The sequence below is a fragment of the Anopheles funestus genome, chromosome 2RL, assembly GCF_943734845.2.
Source record: "Anopheles funestus chromosome 2RL, idAnoFuneDA-416_04, whole genome shotgun sequence".
Lineage (NCBI taxonomy): Eukaryota > Metazoa > Arthropoda > Insecta > Diptera > Culicidae > Anopheles > Anopheles funestus.
The window spans coordinates 7,270,280-7,293,453 of record NC_064598.1 but is presented as its reverse complement, the minus strand read 5'-3'; positions in this window follow the sequence as shown (position 1 = coordinate 7,293,453).

The following is a 23,174-nucleotide window of genomic DNA, read 5'->3' as shown; positions in this document are numbered from 1 at the left end:
AGGTTTGCATTTCGCGCATTAATGAATGATTCACCGTCACTTCCGTTTGTGTCATCGGGAGGCGGGATATGCATTGTGTTTGACACCGAACACAATACGAACAGGATGCGGAAGGCAGGTTTGCTGTATGATGCCTTCATTGACTACGGATAATTGAAACGTATTATTAACAACCTCGGTACGGAAACGGCATGTAGGTGAGAATTGCATTTCTCGGTGGGATTGCTTTATGTATTGCATGGTTTAATTTATTTTTTGCGTGTTTCACATTTGATTGATTTAATTTCGGTTTTTTTCTATCTGCGTATCTCCAAACGCTACAAACAAAATGGTAAATGAGAACAAATTTTGCATGTAATTTAATTTTTTTGTACATCGAAATGCATTTATAATCTACAAATGGTTCAAACTATTAAGTGTTTTGACATATTATGAAACGCATTTGCTTAACAGCTGCTATTTTTAATTATTTTATACACCTTTTTCTACTTAAAAACAATATGTAAACTGAAATATAAAATGTCACCTGACCTCAAAAGAACGTAATAAATTCAAATATTTCTAGATTAGCTCGCAGTGATAATCCAGCTCACATTCGAAACCGAAATATGCTGACGGTGAAACAGTCCAACTACGTGTGTGCCAAGCAACCAATCCGAATGGCTAACCCAAAATTGTAAGCCTACCTTCCCATTGCCCGCATGGTGTGGATGAGGCGGATTTCGGGGGCTGCTATTTGCAAACAATTTAATTCGATAATGGATCGAATAAATTATTTGTCTGTGCTTGTGAATCGTGCACATTCTTGTGCACCACCACGCAAAAGGAACTTTGCTCGTAATATTATATCCTTTCATTCCTATCTTCCTCGATCGTCACTGCCGTTCACTGCCGTTCCTCGTTATGCTCATCCCATTTCATACATTATCAAGTGCATTTCGGGACATGGATATAGATGGGAAATATCTATCGACTGCATGTTCATAAACGCTAAACGCGTTTTCGCGTTCCGTGTGGCATTGCACTGCATGTAGATGTGCCATCCCGAACATATGCCGCCGTAATGGGCACATTCCACATTCAGCAATGGTAGATAGCGACTATCGCCACTATCGCTGTTACTGCTTGGTTGGATCATGAACACGTGGATTACGTGTGAAAAGCGTCCCTAGCGATGTGAGATTTATTTTTGATTAATATCTGAAAATCATCATCAGTTGCTCATGAGTTGCTTTTTTCGTATTCATAAAGCTTGTACGAAAACGGAAACAGCACAACTGTACGATCTGGTTTTCTGTATGAGTAGTTACACGATAATAATTCATTCTAGTATTGATAAAATAACTTGTAACAAATTCTGAGTAAATAGTATATTTTGTGGAAATATATTTAAAATAGGACCAAAATAGTAAACCAATCGTTACTTAAATATAATTTTTACTTCTTATCATCATTTTTCCAATCAAGGATTTTCATTTGGTCATCATCAAAATTTCCTCACGTGGTAAAGCTTTTTATGTCCACACGTTTTTTTTGCGTAACAATGCAGCTATTGGCTTAAAGCTCGCTTGCAAAAGGTAAGACCAAATGGTATATCCCAACGGCCACCGTAGTCCTCCGTCCACACCATCTAATGTCAGGTAAATTTGTGGTCCAGATCGTTGGGATGTGAGGCGCACCTCAAACATCGTACATTCAGCTATTCCTTTTAATTCTTGATTCTCGATTATGGTCCACGTGCCTGTAGTTTCGTTCCATTTTATGCCCCACATACGAGAGTGGTGGTGGTGTGAGGGGTTTTGGGTGTTTGATTTCAAACGCGGTTGCCCGTACTTCGCTGCACCCGATGGTGATGATGCGATAGCGATGATGCCGGTCGTAAATATATTAAATACGGCCGACTGAAAAGGAAATTGAATGCATCCGCGATATCGGTGTCGAGGGTATTGCCATGTAGTGTCGGGTTTCAATAAAGCGTTTGGAGAGCATTTTTCGCTTTGCTGAATGTTGTTTTTTTTCTAAAGGATGAAGGATCAGCTCAGTGTCTAGGGGCAGCATAAGGAATAAGTAACGGGGGATAAAAAATGTTTAAGAGATGTTTTTCGATTCCATCGACAGGAGTACGGATATACTTGGTTAAACGAAAAGCTTTGGAGTACGTTCGTGGGTGTATCGTAATTTCCGGCCACTGTTCACCACCATTGCACGGTGTAATGATACAGTCAGGTATGGAGAATGCATTTTGCCATGTTATCCAAACATTTAACAACATTTTTAAGGTTAAAGTTTTGATTGTAACGGGGGGATTTTAGGAGGTAAATTCTATTTAGATATTTGATTATTTTGTCGAAAGAACGTGTCCTTAGTCTGCGGATTATTGTTATGTCACACTGATCTCATGAATTCTTGCAGCTCTTTTTCGTAGTAGAATTCAACAATATAAAATTAATATTTTTTTTTCTTGAGTACATCATCTTCTATTTTTTTGTACAAGCAGTATGTGACATACGACTGTCGCTTGACCGGCTCAGCCAGACATCGTTCGATTAGAGCTTCGATAAATTGGTTCCCATCCATAACAATACATCAAGCAGTATCTCTTTCGCTCGGTGTTATACATTACACGGATGGATCATCATCAACAGCAGTTTATCCCAACCGTCATTGGACACCCGTCTTTGAACGGTAAACTAGTGACAACAAAACCACCGGTATCGTGCCAGGAGCCATATCAATCATAATAAGCACGCAGCACGGTATAGATCCTTGAACTCCATTTTCGCTCTTGATCCTTTCCCTAAGGTCAGCAAGTTTTGTCATTTTTTTCCTTCCGATCCGGAAGTCCCTTCCCTTGAATGGGACTTACATTTAAAACTCTTGTGGGTTGGTGTGTGTTTTTTTCATTCTTTTGCTTCCTCCAAATGAACTAGTAAGTGTGTACACAGCCAGTAAAGGCTTCTTCAACCGTTCATCCTTTATCGAGTGACGCCTACTTAAATCTGATTAAAAATTCTCTAAAAACCACCCTGGCCAAGTATCGTTATCGTTCAGACAGCGACCCTGTCGCTTCAATGTGAAAATGAAAACGTCACCGGGAGGCGGAAAACAGGACCGAATGATCACACAAAAACAGACAACCATCGCAACGCAACGGGTGCGCGAAGGCTGGCCGTTGTGTCGCGGCAAAAGTGTCGGCTTCCTGCGGGCTGCTATTTTTAATCTATGCAAAGTAAATTTTAATTTATTCATCCTTCTTTATCGAGCACACTTTTGTTTCCATTTGTTTTATTTTTTTTTTTATTTGATATTCGGCCCGATTCGTGACAGAGAAGAAACAGTTTTGAAAAATGCTTGGAACCGCGCAGATGAAACGGCTTGAGTGAGCAAATTTTGTCCTCCTTCCGATGGCTAGGAAGCTCCCGGCCAAGTATCCTTTTTCTCGCGTTCATTTTCAGCAAATTTTCTGCCAACTTTGTCATTTTCCGCACTCCGGCACATTGGTTCATTGTGTGAATTATCCTTTCGTTTTTTTTCTGTGGGTGAGAAAAAGGATAAATTAAAAATCAGCTTCTAGTGCTCGGTTTCATTTTTCGTGTGTTTCACCATACTCCCTGCTTCAATCCGAGATGGAAGCATGAGTTGATATTTAGAGGCTGACGAGTCGGTACCACTGTCAATGTTCCAGTGTGTTTATGGCAGGAAAAAAAATGATTCCCTCATTTCAACTCGGAAGCGTCCAAAATGTCATCCGTGAACGATCGCAAATTAGTCGTCCGATCTGCAAAGCGATCAATTTGACCCATTTCGATGAACTGGCCCATTATGGCAGCTGCCCGCCGGGGCATTAATTTGAATGACATTTGTCCGCATCCGTTCATTAGTGGGTGGGCAGCTTGTACGCCGCAGGCAGTATTATCCAACGATTTGAAATGTTCAGTAGTTTTCCATTCCGTTGAGTCCTCCCGACGGGGGTGCACGCGAAGAACGAATTCGGTTCGGTGGGAAAATCAATCCATTTTCCGTCACCGTATGATGGGTAGCCAGAAATGGTGCTAGTTTGGTCGTTCGTGGGTCGTTCATTTAAAATTTAGATGAAGCATTGAAGCCGGTTCGAAACAGGGTTTCTCTTTTTTTTTGCTCCTGTGTGTCAGTTTCAGTTCAAAAATTGGAACGCTAGTGTTGGTTGTTGGTGTCGTTTGTTTTTTTCAGTTTCATATCTTTCGTTTGTTTCCCTTCTGAAGAGAAGAGCATAAATGAATTCGTGATCAGTTTATGGCTTTAAGTTGATTAACACATTTTTTTCACTAGACAGCATTATTAGTGAGATGAACGTTTGTGGGTGAGTTTATATTTTACTGTCAAATAATCCATTGTTATCGACATTTGCTATGATGAATGATAATTTGAAACAATTATTAACAATCATTAACAATTTTATTCTAAAAGGTGAAGTAAAAGGTAATATTGCAGCTTAGAAAAGATGTGCCAAATAGCAATAATAAGTAATAGTTGTATGCAAATTGCATACTTTTAGGGATTTCTTACAGAGAGCTCGTTATGAAGTTCAAATTATTTTCGATTTTCGACACCTTCTCAATGCGCAGGAAGAATTTGAAAATTTGATATTTTGTTGTAAAACAAATAGCTAACGTTGTTGTGCTGTATTGTTAAATCTAATGAATACTATAAAATATCGTACTTAATTTAAGTTTTGTTTTACTTTTTGCTTTTCCATATGATCAGCAACAAAATATGGCACATTCATTGCCCATTCTCGATCATGCAATATTTCTTTAGAATATTTCAGCCATAGTGAAAGTAAAGCCTTTCCCTGCAAATAAGCTATATTAAAGGGGAATCGGAAAACTTTTCCTGATTTACCTCCGTGTGGATGGAACCTGTTGAAATCAACTTGTGCTGATGGTGCGTAGTTTATCATTGAGCATCATTTCCCGGCTTCATCCATCCCAGGCTGTCCGAATACTGAAGCACACTCCACTGAAGGAAGATCGAAATATATCAGTGTGGCCATCTCGATTATATTTTTTCTTAGTTTGTTTTTGTTATCACCCTCACCTTTCTTCACACCAGTGTGCATGTGTCGGTGTCGCCGTTAGGCTGCCATCCATCCTCCAGTATGCTCCGTTAGGGGACGCCTTGAATGGACGCTTTTCTAAACTGAAAATAGTGAAAAAGTTGACACGATGGATAGCGTCGGAGCGCCAAAGGAAAAGTAAACTTTTCAACCCACTCCAAGGATAGACCTTACGCTGCTCCTATTGAGCAGTCGTTCGATTTAGCGTCAACGTCAAACTTTTACTTATTGTTTACCGATCCCATTTCGATCGAAGCCGAAGCTGGTGCAAAACTTTTATCATCATTGTCATATCGATATCCGCATTATGTTCCCGTTCTTTCCGGGACTTGCTGTGTGTTTGTGTGCGTATGTAAGAATGGTAACTGTATGCGTGTGTGTGCTTTTAGTATAAGAATGTATATGAGTTCGTTGAATTCCACTGGAAGTTGCAGTATCTTTTCTTCCATCGGTTTGGCCAATCATTTTGCTACATCGTCATCCTACCGTACACGGTGCTGTTTCTTCATTGTCAAAGGCGTTTCGGAAAAAGGGCAAATCTTTGATCGGGAGACTTGTTCCGGGAAACAAGGGAGAGGATGCGAAAGCACGGAAACGTAGAACAGGGTAGAAAACTTATGCTTCATAACTGCCAAGTAGCGCGACCAAAACGACAAGCAAACGGCCCAAGGAGGTGAACTCTTGAAAGAAAATGAATGCTTTGCAAATACGGCAGAAAGATGTTGGAGTCTTCCATCGTCAGGAGAAAGGAGAAGGAGTGTAGAGGGGTTACAGAAACACAGGAAATTGATTCAGTGGCTTCTAGCGAGGTACATGAGCAAAAAAAAAACTTTACCATTTACCCAGCACAAGCAAAAGGTAAAATAGAAAACACACATAAAGATATACCGCTCGAGGCGAAGGATTACTACTTTTGCTATTCAGTTTTACTGCTTCTCGTATTGGGTTCTGTTGTGTTTTTCAAAGCCTTACCAAACCAAGCCTAGTTTGAAGATGAAACTAAACAAATTTCTGCCGCACGCTTAGGAAACAATTGAACGTTTCGATTGCACCGACGTTTTTGTTGTGAACCCCATTGATTTGCTGACTGAATAAAAACCATCTGCAAACAAATAAATAATTCAGATGCTGGAAAACCGGAGCGATTTTTCACTTTTTCCTATCTGTTCGTAGAACTTTCTTGATTACAGTCAATTGAATGAGGTAAATGGGAACATTTAAATGAAGCTCAGATTGAACGAGTTGCTTTGTGAATTCATTTTTTTGGCACTGGTTACGAGTAAGACCAACATTTACTCTTGTCCATAATAGCATGTTTTTTACATGGGTCATTTCAAGTTGTTTCTGCTTCATTTACTGTAAAGACATAACACCTCAAAAATCAATATGTGAATAATACTTCTTATTGCGTACTTCGAAGAATTAAACGTGGTTCTAGAGGGAGAATCAATATTGATTTTAATAGAATCTTGTTTTGAAAATATTTTTTTTCAAGATTCAACAAATTTAACTGCTAATGACGACTAATTACAATGAAAAAGAGTAAAGTCCTTAAAAAAAACAGAAAAGTTTTAAAATCGCATTAAACTAATGTGGAAAATGATCGTAAATAAATGATTAGTTTGTGAAACGATGGCCTTCAGAAATGCACAAACAGATCGGTTAAAATATAATTTCAATTCAAAGCTTTTTGCTCCTATCCAGTTTTGGGCGAATCGTCAAATGTAAGTGCTGCAAGCAAGCGACGGTTAATAAACGGTTCTACGTAATGGGTTGTAATTGGAAAAGTTTCTGCAGTGTTCTTCGCCTTCAAATTGATGTTCCTCGGAAGCACATGTTTGCACTGATGCTAATGCCGACCAAATGGAGACGCTGCGTCAACATTTGCTTAGAAGCCACTTTTAAATCATTGCACGTACATCGAACGCTGCGAGCGAGCGGGACGGACCATATCCGGTACGAGGTCTAATCCTTGCCAAGCAATTTCTTTTTTCGTTGCCCGAATCAAACTTCAGCTCGGTTGTGTTTCCTTGGGATATGTTTTTGTTGTTTTGCAGCAAATAGTGAAGCCCAGTCGCTGAGTCGCTTTATCCAAATCGGCTGAACGGCAAGGATAAGCTTTTTCTTTAGCTGACGTATTTTTGTCTCCGTTTAAGGAGAAAAAAAATCTGGAAGAAGGGAACGAAAAATAACATTTATCATAAAGTTCCGCCTAGCACTTTTGGAATCGTTCCCAGGCGAAAGATAAAGGGCTGTTCGTCCCGGTTCGTCTCCCCGGTTGCAGTTCGGGTGTCGAAGTTTGTTTTTCTTGAATAGTTGCAGAATTGAAATTGATGGTACTGATGGGCGTTGATGGCGATGATCGTCGGGTACTGCCGAATCGGGTGCGTTTTTTGGTGGTTGGGTAAAGCTCATCCCACGGGATGAAGCAACCGGAAGACAAACGCTACTTCCTGTCGAGAGGTTTGCCGGGACCGGAAATGGGATGCTGAGCAGTAAGGTCCACTGTCGGCATTGGTCGCTTGCATTGGCTGTACTGGTAGATGGGCGAAAGTTTTGTCGGATTTTGTTGGTGTGTTGGCATGGTTGGGCAGGAATCGGGGAAACGACAGGATTTTCCGGCAACAGCTCTTCCGCCGAAGTTGCCGAAGAAGAAATTCGAAATGTTACTTTCTGAAAATTAACTTTCTAGCTAAAGCATCATTACATGGAAGATTGACAGAATTTAGCGTTTGTTGGTCGCGGGTTGGGTTCCTTTTTTTGCCACTTCTTTCTCATTCTGCGAATGAGTTTGTTTTCCGCACGTGTTTTCCTTTTTGTTTTATTCGCACCGAATCGGACAGGAACGCACGCGGTATGCAGGCTGAAGGCTTTCCGGGTGTGCAAAAGTTTCAACCGGTCTGCCACCATTAACTAGCACCGATCGAAGCAGTACGAGCTGACGACTGGTTCACTAATCCTGGTGACAGTTTTGATTGTTTGCTGTGGCTGTCGCAAAAAGGATTTCAAATGGCTACTGCTATCACCGTCCGTTGTTGTAACGGAAGACCACCGAAGGAAGCTCGAGTTTATCTGTAAAATTGGAAAAGTTTTCTTTCATCATCATCATCGGGCAAAAACAAAAGCAATGGCGAGGAGAAGAAAATAAAAAAAAAGCGCGCACCAGTCACCCTAATTCTTTGAGCCTGACACTTAAACGCATACTTAAAGTCCGTTCGATGGAGTGTCGCAGTTGAAGGTTCTTTTGGGCAGGAAGCTAGTTGCGAAGTATTAAGTCCATCGTGTAAATTATCTGCTGGCAGTGATGACAACGCTGCAGCTGGTGCCGTGACCAGGAAAAGCTCATCAACGCCAACGCCGGTTTTGCCGCACAAGGTTCACGAAAGATGTCGCTGACAGGCAGGATCGAAAGTCTCGGGCGCCTAAATGAGAACACCGAGTGCTGAAGGGTATGTCTTAAAATGTAAATTTTATCAGCCGATTTTCATGTTGTCGGAGTGCACTTTGTACAGTACACGGTAGCATGACGCTAGCTGCAGCTAGCTCCCGTGAGGACTCTCGCTTCGTTCGTGCCGTACACCGTACACATGCGGTTGTATCCTTCACCAGAAGGGATGGCCTGAGGAGAATTTCATTACCTGTAAGTACCTTATTGGCAACGGAGCTGCTGTTACTGCGTAGCGTTCTGACTTAACCGGGTAATGCTGGTCGAGGGAGGCCGAGGGTTGGTTCACCATGATGCCATCACTGCTTCTATCCCGCTTTTTTTTGCTAGTGCCCACTTGTCGTTGTTTTTCCTACACTCGATATGTTTTCACTCGAGCTGACGAGTGAGACATGGTGTTGCTTGTGCAACCGACCGAGGCTAGTTACGGCTTCGGTATCGCTCATTCGCCTGTCTGTTGCATTTTACCATAGACGGTGGCAAAGCAGGTTATTTGCTTCCCGGTTGGCTTCGTACGGGCCAACAACCATCAAAGGTCGGACGGGAATTCTTTGTAACGTCTTACCACTCTGCATCGTGTCCTTGTTTTTTTCTTCTTGTGCCGGTCGAGTTGGACATGTGCATGACATCGGGACCATGTGCAGCCTTCGTTCAGCTGTGGTAACGTAAGGGAAACAATAGCGCGAGGGGAGTGTTTTGGAATCGTTGTTTTTCATAGAATTTTCTTCCATCCCCCGGTTGCTGTTGCAACTATTTGTCGGAGCATCTAACAAGAGGTGCGCGATATTCGAGTGTGTGTTTTGTTGATAACACAACACAGCGAGTGACGGCAATTCCTGGTAGACATCAGAGCATGAATTACGGGTAGTATTTTTCAACAGCTAGAGATACTGATGTTTTCGCCTTCCAGAGTGTAAGAAGTAGTGAAATAAAAATACTTTTCGACGGAATAAGAAGTTCACAGCTTCCCCGTAAACCATACCAGCCTTACAACACGAGAAAATATTCAAACTAAAACTGCATGATGAAACTCCTAAAGTTATGCTATTTGCATTACAAAATTAGCGAGTGCGTAGTCCCTTTCAAAAGGAGTTAACAACATTGCGTTTCCCAGCGTCAATATTGACAATTCTTCAGGATGTCCAAAGGGAACAAATTTTATCTTTTATTAATATCGTACATCAAATAGCAGATGGTGTTATGCACTACTTAGTACAAAGCGCAATATACTCTTCAAAAATTCTACACGATCCAAACAATTCTTCTTGCGCACAGTACTACACTACATGGATGTTTGACGCATTTCCATAACTTTTCACATCACGATCGAGCACTGCTCAACATCATGTACTCACTTCTCAGAATCTTTAAGTGTAAAAAACGGAGAGGGCGGAAAAAAACGACGAAAAGACGAAATAGAGAAAATACACATTCTCGTCCTACACGTGGCGTGGACCGTACAGGGGATGATTTCGTGCTTAGCTGTTTTTTCCCACGACTGAGTAGCAGCTTTGTGAGCCGAACGGTTTTGTTTGTGTTTCTCATCTTATGCGCATTACTTGTGCGCCACCATCCCCAATGAAGCTCGTATCAAATTGCTAGTGTAATTTTCCTACGCCGCTAGAGTGGCCATGCCATGACACCCACCTCGTGCAAGAGCTTGAAACAAACTCCTTGTGCTATGTGCGCAATAGGCGAAAGGTTTGCTAGAGGGTTGATGCTTCCGCCGTACAGTGTATGAGGAAGTGGCCGTACGGCATCGGTTGGATGACTAACGTCGGTTGCATTCTAATATTGGTGGAAATTATTCATGGAGCAAACCGACAGTAAGCCTGCCAGCTAAAACAAGCTGGCGGCTACCTCAAACTATGGATGCGGTGTTGAAGCTTAACAAATTTCTATCGTCTTCTTTTTTCTCGCTTCTCCATTTTGCTCATCTTTTAGCACGGGGCATCCCACCCGTTCCTTGGTGGGATGATCCGTTATCGAACGTATCGGTGTGCTTAACAGTCGTAGTGTCGTGCTTTCTTTTGAAGTTTTGAAAGCAGAATTGAATCGGATCTGGTCGGATGATGCTGAACGGAGAATGGTGTTTGATGTGGTTCTGGGCAAATTTCAAGCATAATCCGACCCGGTGCGGATGAGAATTCAATCAAACCGACTCTTTGAGACGAGCGCGCCCTGTCCGACCAGCAGAGGCAAAAATTGACTCCAGCTTGGCAGCGCGCTGGCGGTGTGATATCTCGGTATGGATGGAAGGTTCGCAAAAGGGCAATCTGTTTAATTGCTTTTTCATCCTCTGACACGATTTGGCGAGTGAATAATGTGAAGTTCAACAGCTTTCAAGCAGCGCGAGTAAAAAGAGCACAAGCTTTTATTGATTAAGGTGCTGGTGGAAGGGGAATAATGATAAGAATTGAGTCGTTTTTTTTTAAATATTAATGACTTGTTCTTGGTAAAAGTTTCTGTTTTAAGACTTAAAAAAATGTATTAAATTCAAAACAAAATCAATGCAATAGTGAGGCATTTTATTTCAACATAAAATACCAACAATACTTTTGTTTTTGATAAGATATTGTGAATTGCAGGAATGGAAAATTAAACTTCCAAATGATCACGAAAAAAGGATATTTGAAAAAAAGTTTTACTTTGAATGTTTAGTCGACAAATCTAACAAAAAGTTAATTAACGTGAAAGCTTATTGGGTTGCTAACTATTTTCAAAAACTTCAATTGAATGCAATTTATGTGCTGCTTAATGGTTTTAGATGAGTGTGAAACCTCGTTCAAACGACGGCACTGCTCATTTTATGTCAGCGTCCATTTAGCTTCAGAAATAGCCGTCATCTATTTAATCATACTATTGCAGCTCGTAAAACGATTTGCTAGTAGTTCAATTATTGTTACGTTTTCCACGAAGCCCACAACCGGCTAGTGGAAATAGTTGCTGATGAGGGAAATTGTTTACCGTGTTTACCTGCGTGTACCTGCGCGTACGTATGTTACCGTGTTGGTGTGTCTTCTTTCCCGGCGATGTCCCGGGTTGCAGTGAGACCTAATTATGGATGCATGCATTAGATGCATTACAGTCGATAATTATAAATTCGTCGCCAGTATCCCAGACGTGCTAACGTGTCACACCGGTGGAAAGCGATGGACATTAAATTGTGAACGCAACGGGACAAGAGCAGATGGAAACGGGATGAATGTGGTTTCGCATTTCACGATACGCTGTTCGATACATCCAGCATAATGTAACCGACAGAATATGACTGTCAATCGGGCGGAAGTATCTGGGCAACACCGACCGGTTGGGGTTTGGTGAGCGATGTTTATGGACTTTGCAGTCGGTACAACGAAGCACTAGCTGATAAAATCACACTCATTAGACGCTTTGAACGCGGGTGGTTTAGAAGTGGTTCGATGGCTACAGGCTTATGCCGGTATGCCAATGACTGCCGTTCCGGCTCACAATCCTATCGACAGTGCCATTAACTAATCATACAGCTTGGTTGCGTGCACGGAGACAAATGTAGCCAGGCAGCAACAAGAGAGAGAGAGGGAGAGAGAACGAGAGAAAGAGACGCAGATAACATCAGCGATTTCCCGCTGCATATACATATCCTTGGCGACAGTGAAACATTCTAACGCGAGGTGAATACATTTGAACCGCAAATTAGTTTGACGACGACTGTCGCCCCACGAAAGAACTGCACCAGGTAGGCAGCTTCGTGACGAACCGACTTTGACTTCCGTCCAGCAAACTGTCCGTAACATCAATGGATCGATCGATTTTCATGCCCGTAGCTTTCGGCGTGAGATTATGGCTTGGGAGAAATTATAAGCCTACGCATATGGTACGCTTGTAGGATTCTTGCTAGAATGTTTCGCTTCACTGATGATGTCACTGAGTGTGATTTAAGTTTGCTTTTGCCGATCAACTGAGCTACTCGTAATGATGATTCAATTGGGAAGTAATTTTAGAGTTAATTTCAATATGTTCATTGGTTTGTATGGAGCAACACGGGATTTCTGAACGGATTTGATATATTTTAGTATTAAAAAATATTAAACAATCTTCATTCCAAAACATGTGAGTTGAGCTAAATTTACAAAAAAGCCTTGTTCAAAAGTTGGAATCACTTTTTATCTTCATTTTGACGTTCAATAAATTGAAACAAAACATTCCTAGTTAACTTCGTGTTGGACACATATTACGTACGTTTCACAAGCCAAATTTTTTGTATGAAATGACAAAACAAATGGATAGCGTCATCTATTGCTTCATTCATTCGTTGACGTCTTAATCAACGATCGATAGTTTGAGCGACCCGGCACGATAGGCCCGTTAGTGCAGAGTGTTCGTAACATGACAGAATCGAATGAGCCATCATCCGGTTGTGAGGAAAGTGCAAAAAAAAAACAACAAAAAAAAACAGCGAATACAAATTCCAACAAAACCATTCTATTTGCTCGTTCCGTATTCTGGCCCTGCTAGCGACACGAGCAAAGTGGATGAACATGATTTGGAAACATAATTCCATATCTAAATTCAACAGTCTTCAACAAAATAAAAAAAAGGAAACACATCCCCCCCGAAACGTTAGCAGCTCGATCCCCGTTTGTTCACTATTTATTTTCCACCGAGAGCGAGATCCGATGCTCTAAGGATGATGATTTCGTTTTGTTGTTGCTGTTGTGGATGTGTGTGGGCCTTCTTTCCCAGCACCCCTTAGCGTTCTCATCGTCCGTGAGTAAACATTTCGTAGCATTCCCGGGCAATTGTCAATTGCTTCACTTTCCGCGTACTCGCAATGCTTGACTTTTCATTTTGCTCTGGATAGCGTGTGCTAAGGCATAACAACGGTTTTTTTTGTGTGTGTGTGCCAACGATCCATCGTCCCAAAAAAATAAGCGCCGGAAATGTGATCGTGACCGAAGCTGGGAGCAAAAATAAATTTCTATTCAATTTCAAATGATACACTCGTCGTGAATGTTTGATGCTTCGCTGGTGGGTGTTGTGTTTTACCTTTCGGTGTGTTTTTTTTACTCTTCATCTGGTACTGCTTTTGGGTACTAGGGCTTAGGGCACGATATGGTACAATCGTATGTGTCCTTTAGCAGCACGTTTTATTGTGTACTTCGCCGATGCTCGTGTGACAGTGTTGTGTGTGTGAATTTGCGTTTTATAGTTTATAATTCTCTAAGTGTATGACAAATAGTTATTTGTTTTCGATGTTGCAACCGTCAAGGTTAATGATGATTATAAAAAAATAAGTATGAACAATTTCGACGGAGGTTTAAAAGACAGTTTTGACGACTTTTGTCGTAACCAAGTTCATGTTGTGTAATAAGGCGAAATATTTCATAACTTGACGACGCAATTCAACATAATTAATTAATTTATAGCTTGTTTGGAATCCTTCAAAAATATTGCTTTTTAAATATGTCAGTAAGCTTTAGCTTTATTTTGGCTGCAAGTCGCCTGCAAGTATGCAATTCTCGTGTTTGAAATATGCAATTGATATGTGATATACAATAAATTTCACGTTTTATTTATCAAATTTCTACCACCATTCGCTGAATGATTGAACTTTTCACTCCAATTTTTACACTTTTCATCACAACCGTTACCAGATGATGAAAAACGGACATATTATGCGCCTGCTGATAAAATTCATACAGATTTCATAGCTGGAATAACTCCACCTACTAGTTCAGGTCGAAATATTTTCAGATAAAATCATACCATCATCACACTTGCCGGAATGTGCGGATTATGCTGCATTCCGTTTGTCTTTGGTTTGGTTAAAATGTTTGACCACATCCAGCGCAAGATAAATAAGAATTTGGTACCCTGGTCCGGAACCGGTACCAGCGTTCCACAGCCAGACCAGGCTTTCCGTCCGTCCGTCCGTAGCTTTTGGGATTTGCCGTACGGATTTAACAACGGTATGCTACACTGCCACTGAGAACTAATTTACTTTTAATCACATTATAATATATGCAAATGGAAGCAACATCAACAAAATGGCTCTTGCTCGGCTTCGGGGAGTGGGGGTTTCAGGTTTTTGTAGCATAATGGCAAAGAACAACTAAACTGCAAAATTGGAACCAAAATCATTTCCCTTTTTCTCGCCACCGGTTACGGTGGTCATACGTGTTCGCACGGTTTGCTCATTTTTCGTTGCTACACTTTTCCACGCATATGTCACGCTGAAGGCTCGCAGGCAAATAATAAGTCAGCAAAAGTGGAACGTATTTCAAGTTAGGGACGCTACGTTAGCTCCGGTTGAACGGAAGGCAAGATGTCGATTGAGGTTTTCATCGAGATTTCATCGAGCAGTTCATGGTTCGCAAGTTGGCCGATGGCTAATGTACGGCACCCGGAGCCAGTTTTGAATGAAATCGGATCACGGACAGAATGACCTGCGAATATCCTGGCAAGCTGATGAGGCAAATGTGGCTACAGTCGCATCCAACAGGTCCGACCAGATAAACCACCACCACCAGGCGAATGGATGGGGCCGCTCGCCCTGAAGTGTAGCAACGGAGTAAAATGTGATGATGCGGTTGGAAAAGTTCTCGTGCAACGTCCCCAGCGAGGGTCGTGCCGGACGTCTCCAGATTCATCGCTGATTTCACACCACCTCGGCGAAGGCGAAGGCAGAAAAGACGCCAAGTGTGGTAGGGATGGAATGACAGAAATTATAAACATTCCCGTCGCATCATGTGGCCTCCCTACCTCAAAAACCACTCCCGGGCTGGGGGCAATGCAAATGGTGGTGGTTTGAACCTTTTGCATCCCATTGCTACTCCCCGTGGAGTATGATTTCCGAAGGGAAATTTAGGATGTCGACTGTGAGGAAGTTCCACATTCCCTGGGATACCATCGTGCTGTATCACTTCCGGCTTCCTGAATCGTGGCAGTGCCGTTAAGGCAGCATCAGAAACCCAGCTACCGGTGTGAAACGGTGATGAAATATCATTTTACAGAGTGAAAAATTAAATTTAGGTGATTTAATTTATAGCGAAATTAAAATATTAGCCTTTCGGGCACCACGGAGGTGGCGTCTGTACCTTATTTATCCTTCCGGTTGGTGTGGAGTGTACTCATGCCTGGGCTGTTGATTTGGAGCGATTTAGTCGATTTATGCAAATGCCGAAACGAATGAAAATTGTTGTGCCTAGGGGTTGGAAATGGCTGATGAGCGACCAGGGTGGATGTTAGTTAGCTGTGGAGTGAAAGCAAATTGAATTCCCGACCGATTCGGCGGAACCTGGTGGGCAGAGATTTCCGCCAGAATTCGTGGAGGTGCCGGAGGATTAAACGTTTGGAAAGATTACCATGAATGTGATGATGTGCGATAAAATTGCAATCCTGTTACGATCGGTACGAAGAATGGGAAGCATGCTAATTGTTTGAGATTTAGTGAGAAACAGCAGTACATGGAGCTGGATTTCGATGTGACATGATTTCTAAATAATTATTAATGGCTTCCAGGAAATTAATCACAGTTCTACAATCAGATAGTCATTCTTTCAAAGGAAAGCTATAACTGATTTTCGACTTATCGAGTAAATGAAATAAAGAACTAGAAGGTTTATGTTGGTCCTAATATTTTTTAGTTATAATTGTGTCGAGGTAGCCCACTTCTTCTAGGTGTGACGACCCACTAGGCCGTGGAGAACGGTGTGGGAAAACGGTTCGGATGGGATTTGGTACCGGCCGTCCTCCTGTGAGGAAAACTAACACCGCTAAGTGGATCGTCCTTTAGAATGGACTCACTATGGAGCAATTCACACAAATAATGGTGTTTTTAGTCTTCTTTGTCAATTATGTCTCTTTCATCCTTCAAATTAACAGTTGTAGTCGTAGTCTTTGTAGATGAGGTCAAAAATCTGTTCCCCATCCGTAGTTCCTCAGACTGCATGGTGTATCGAACTATTCGTTAACTCTCTTTCCTTCTGGTGTGCCCTCCAATTTTCTACACCTTCGTATTGGCAAATTCCTCAAAATTCTTGTGGATATGATCGATAAAAGCTCAAAGTATTGAGCTCAAAGTATTGCCTCAAGACTTCTCTTTGACGTCCACATCTCGAACTTTCTTTAATTCGGTTGACCGGTCCCTTGGATTTATCATACGTTTATTCACGGTGTTATGTGACTCTCTTGGTGTTTGGACACTTTATCGTGAACCGGTCTGTCCGATAATCGAATTTACTAGCATTGTAACTATGGAGTCCTTCAGGAATTTCGTCCATGGCCGAGTTGCGAGAGAACTAGCTATCTATTTGTGGAGGTTTATTCACCGGAATTTTGTTTCGTCCATCTTCATCGAAAGAATGTTGAATAAATAATTCGGTCTACAAAAGGTCAATTTCAAATTATTATAAAGAACAGTATAAAAATAACTTTAGCCTACCAGGAATTTCTTCACCTGATACTGGTTGATAAGGATTTCATTACTTTTCCTCTCCCACCATGGTTCAAACAAAACGCTGTAATTACATTCAATTTTACGTCCGGTGTAAATGATTAACTTAGCAGCTAATTTACAGTGTTGTATTGCGGGCCCTTTCGAAAACTCGTCGGTCGGTTTGCAGACGTAAATGAATATTCATCTCCACCTAGTAGTACTGTGTGGGTGTGTGAACGTGCGTGTATGCGAGTGTAAATGTTATGTTTCGCAGCAGCTTAAAGTGTGTAAAGATTCCTTCACGATAAACTTCCTGCTGCAGCGCCATGCTTTTTACACTGGTTGGCCCGTTGTTGCAGACGCCAGTTTTATTATGTTAATGTATGCTCGCAAATGAGATTAGGATCGTACCGAAACGGTACGCTTCAGGCGTATGCTGATGATATTGCAAAGATTGAGATTGAGTGTTTTTGAGTCAATACACCTTCCTGAATGCCTTGCACACACACACGCGCATAATGTAAGGGATCCTGTCTACACATTCACTGGGACGCTTCGGGAAGCTATGGGAATGGTGTTTGCCGGCGCAATTTCTTATCTTATCGTACAGTGCCTATAGCCGGGAGAGAGACAGAGGGAGAGAGAGAGGAAAGAAATAACAATTAATTTCATCCCTCCGACTATGATGTTGCCGATGGGAAGCATAAAGCATACGGCTTACATTAACGGTGGGTTTGGGTTTTTTCTTCTACTGCTACTTCTTCTATTTTGCCCGTGCTGAACGAAGCAAAGGGTCAACGGATGGATGGTGCAATTTCAATAATGTTTTCAACATTCAGCTAAAAACACGAGCCAACACCGGAATATTCGAAGGTAGTAACGCTATTAGCCATGCTAGAGCAACGGGTTAAGCAGCGATATGGAGCGAAACGAGACGATTAAGGTTGGCCCCGATAAGAGGCAAAGGTAATGGTGAGGCAAAATCTTTCCCATCGTACCAAATGGGAAAAAGCACGACGCTACAGACACAGGTGAGCAGGGATTTAGCTTATCTTGGGTAGTAGACACGTCGATATGGTGAAATCAATTGGTAGCGAACCATTTCACGACCTCCAATCTCGGCTTGATCCGCAACACTTTATCCGTTACCGTTGGGAACCGTTTCGCATCAAGCCCGGGGCTCGTATACGAATCCGTGTTATGTTATGTCAGTTGATAAAAGTCAAATTTTTGGGAAGAATTTCGGACCGACGTTCGGCTCACATTGCTTGTTGCGGGGATCTGTATCGAGGGATGGTTAAAAACAAGGCATTCCGGTCCAGCCTTTATCGTTTGCTAGTGGGTGCAAGCGTTTCGTGATGATGGTGGTAGGATTAAACTCATCTTCTACCGAGCACGCTAAAAACCCGGAGCAATTTCCGGCGAATTGTGCTCGTTGGTATGGTTCATTCGCCGACCCCGGTTAGGGCTTTAAGGGATGCTGGTTGCAACCGCGGGGCATTGGTCGTATGTGGACACGTTTTTCAGGCGTTCTAATCGGCATCGTATACGTACGGCTCCGTCCTGGCGCTACTTTCGCTTGGGCGTTTGTTTGGAGGATGGTGCTAAAATGGTAAAGGTGAGTTCTTCCACGGTTAACGGCGTTGCTTGTACACCTTTCTGCAAAACCGAATGTAGAAGACGCGTTGTACGTGGCCGGAGAGCCGAGCAGAATGGTAATAAAAATCTGAAAAACTCACACAAAACCCACATCCGGACGTGGGTGCGTTCTCGGTAGGGCAAGATTCAATTTAATTTTTGATCTTCTTTTATGACTTTCAATTTCGGGTTAATCGTTGCCGGGGAGTCACGGGTTTGGTCGGTTCATTAGGGGTAGATTAGCCCTTTCCGTGTGATGACTACAACTCCTGAGTAAGCGGGAGGGTATTTTTTTTTATCTTCACTCCTTTCCTGGAACTCCATCTGCTACATGTCCGCCACGAATCCCGTGCCCGTTTTAGTTGGTCGTTTTTCTCGATTTCCTTCCATCGTACAGCAACTTCCGGTAACGGTAGGAATGGTTCATCGCGAGCTAATGGTTTGCTATTCCCTTGCCCCGGTCGGTACCGGTGTGTCACTGTGGTCCAGTAGCAGGAACAGTTGTTATGACCGGTTACGCAATGGGGCCAATGGCGGATTGGTTCTCGCATGGGGTCCGGTCGTCGTTACAAATTACGATCCGGCCAGCAGTTGCTGTTTTTGGCTAGGTTTATTGAAAAGGGTTAAAATTAATTGGTTTAAGTAGTGCCCGTAGGCTCGCATTCACTTATCGCTTCAGGGAACCGAATGCCGAATATCTGATGGTGTGCTAAAGTAAAAGTAAAAAAAACGGACACACACACACACTTCGTTTTAACTGGTTCCGGATAGTGTTGTGCTGATAGAATAATCAATGAACCGTGTTTACCTTGAAGATTGTGTATGGACACCGATAGACGGTACCGACTATTGGCTGTATGGTGGATGTTATCGATTTCCGAAACATTTGACGGGCGGGTGGATTAAACGATTTGAACCTGTTCTACGGTATGGTAGTACAGTTTTCAATGGTTCTCTGCTGAAATGAACTTACGAAATTTTACATTACACCATATCTACGATGAACGATTAATGTTAATGTTTGCCGAACCTAATGGTACGTGTGTGATGATAACGAAACAGTGTAGGTGTTGTATTTAGAACCGTAATTTAGCAACAATTTTCGACTAGATGAAGTGATGTATTTCGGTCGCTTGGCACATGCATAAAGCGCCGAGATGTATGCAATTGGGAGAACACTCGATACTTAAAAAATGCTTTTTCCGTTGTAGTAATGTTAACATTGTAATTACACTTCAGTAGTACCCAAAGAATTTTTACTTTTTCTTAAAATATAAAGCATTTGTAGTTTCTTTACGTATAAGAATTATTTTTTCATTATCAAATAGGTGTTTTGTATTTGGTACCTAAAGTGCAATAATTTTTATTTTTAGAAAACTATAAATTATGCATTATATTTGCCTCAAATAATTTGTTTGGAAGCGCGTACATTGTTTATGTGCATGTGAATAAGCATGATCAGAATAAATCGTCAAACAAAATGATTTAAATTCCAATGCAACCAAAGCATGCAATATAAATTGATGACGGTTTGCTTACGGTGTAGGATTACCAGTGTAGCTGGTCGAGTGTTATAAAACGAATTATATTAACTTTCACGTGTCATTGCATTGAGCCTGTGGTTTACATAATTACAACATTTTCAAGTCATGGCTTTTTGGAAGAAATTATATGTTATTGATAAAAACTCGATATTTGAAACATTTGAGTTATTGTGTAAGCTGTTGGATGATGCAAATCTTATTTTTTGGATGCAAGCGTTCTATTATATCTTTTTTTTTGTCATTCGATAAGCGTGAAAATTTAGCCTTGAAAAAATGTGTTTATCCGTTACGAAAAATGTTTCGGCGAAATCAACATCGTCACTCTACAAAGCTCGTCTCACGGTTTAAAATGGTCCACCATGGAGTCCACCAGATTATGCGTTCCACCCTGGGATTGAATATCAAACAACAGTCCCATCGTCCGGGGACTAACAGGAAAGATTTGGTATCGCCCATTCGATCGGGATAGGATTACGCCAGAAATACACGTGAATCGTTCCGCGAACTCGTGCCCAGTTAAGAGGAAACGTAAAACGGATAGGTTCGGATTACGTTTTGAATGTCTTTTGAATACCACATTTCCATGTGCACTTTTGCATATTTCGGTATTTGTTTTAACGTGGCACGAATGCAACTCTGTTGCACGAAGCAAAACATTTGCAAATGGGTAACGATGGGCATATTTTATGATCGATGCATTATTTACAATTAACAAAGCGCTCAACCGTACACGAAATGTCGCATCAATAATGATTGAATTAATGTTTTTACAGGTCAGCAGATTTGCATCGATATTAAAACAACCTGTGTTCGGGAGAAAACGGGTTACATAGTGCCAAATTAATGTATGGTAATAATTTAAATAAACTGTTCACTGTTTACAACGATTTGTTTATTACATTTTTAAACGTTTCCGGAAAATAAATAAATTCCTCACCAAATTTCGCCTGCAGGTATGCAAATTGTATTACGAACTGAGTGTATTAAGAAATTGTGTTCAACCGTGTGAATACGTGAACATGTTATATCCACGATCCACGATCCTCGAAACATGTGATCGTATTCATGTTCCAAATTCCGTTGCGTCAAATCGAGTGTGCGGTATAAGATTAGCTTAAAAACGTTTAGGATTTTGCGTTTGTTACACCATCCACCTTCGTAGAACTGCATTAGAACCCTCTAGGAAGTATTTCTCCTGCTCTGGCCCAACGTATCAATCGAATCAGACTATCCGACACCCAAAGACCGCTAGATCCTTTTTCTTAACCGAATCAACTCGAGCTGGTATCGGTAAGGAACGAAATTTGAAACTCCACTCCACTAGAGAGGGTTCTTTTTACGTTACGGTTACGTTGATTCACCTGTTTCACGGTAATCCACCTGTTTGAATTATCGCGTTTTGAAATTGGATTTCGTACCTGTCCTGATGGCGGCAGTCTGATGCCGATGTGCCGGTGGTCTGGTGGCCTGTACGAAGAGATTAATTTTATTATCTCAATGATTAGGGTCTGACTGGTTTACGGCCTTTTCGCGCACGCATACTAGCATGCTGACGTCGTCGGTCTGGTTCACCGTTTGTCCCTAGAGCATGCGTAGGATTTGTAATGTTATAATACTTATTGGGTGCAGCGTTATGGGGTTTTGAGTGTAGCATGAAAAAGAGTTGTATGAATTAGTAGCAGCAGCTGCGGTTGTAGAAACATGTCTATAAGGAAGTGAAAAACCGAACGTCTGGTGGTTCAGTCAGTACTAGGAACGTAATCACATCTTGTGGATTTTTGTTCTATGTAGTTTGCCGATAGAGACTGGCAATACGTGAAGGATTATAATGCAACAATGAAACATTGCTGCAGACCAACAGCATCCAAAGAATGCCATTGTAGTTACAAATCATCGTAGACATTCGACATTGGTCAAATAATACACTCAGAAAGGGAGCATCCCATGACAAAGGAACACCATGCCCCGGGTTACTGTTACCCTATTCATCCTTATCGTGAGAGAGAATTTTTTTTCCTGTCGAGAAATCCTTTCTAATCTAATGGACTGTTTAGCTTCGGGCTAAGTCATCTCGAGTGGCCATGCATCTTTTGATCACCATAGAACACATACATATGTTGTACCGAAAGACAGAGTAGTGGTTTAATGGAATTTCAAAAATGGAGAAGGATACATTTGGATTTTTAAGACGATGAATCTGTTTTAAATAGAAATAGTTATTATTAACTACAATGTGAAGTACTTGCATTACTTCATATTGATTTATGAAATTTAAAGTAGAATAGCTTGCTTACGGCAATAAAGCTTAAGAATGAATCGATTTTTTCCAGAGTTGAAGCTTTTAATCCTCCTTTCTAAAAATGAAAGGCAAACAATGGTTTCTCTGGACGTCCATTTGCTAACAAAAAGTGAAGTAAAAGGAAAAACTATGGAAAAAAATGGCACTGAATCTTCTTTTCCGATGTGACGGGATTATGAAATCCTCGAACCCGAAGGCTGTAAACACATGGGGTACTGTTTCGTATCACTGTGCAACAGATTAACACGAAAGAACCTTTCTCTAAATATGACACTTTCCACTGCGTCATTGTGACTGTAGCCTTCCGTCTTGGTTGTTCAAATCTTTTCCATGTTCGAGATCAGGGTACTAAATGGGTAAGGTTTTACGGTTTCTTGCCGAAAATGGGAGCATTCCCGGAGAAACCAATATAGTATCGATTTTTAAGCCACCATCGCATAAGGTCCCGCAATCGTTTCCCTGCTGAGCCCAACGACGAACCGTCCGATATGTCCGACAATTTTGGAACGAAGACTGGTACTGTAAACGAACGACATGACTTTCAAGTAGCTAGCTTCTAGGTAAACCATCAATTTTCAATTAGCTAGGTGAGTTGACAGAATGTGACAGACCGTGAGTGGTTGTGTGCCTTTTTTCCGGCAGCGTATCTCAGCGTCGAGTGGATCGATGTGAGCAGAAGTGTCTTTTTCGACGGTGTGGATGAATGATTTTCTCCAAACGAACTCAAAAGCAAC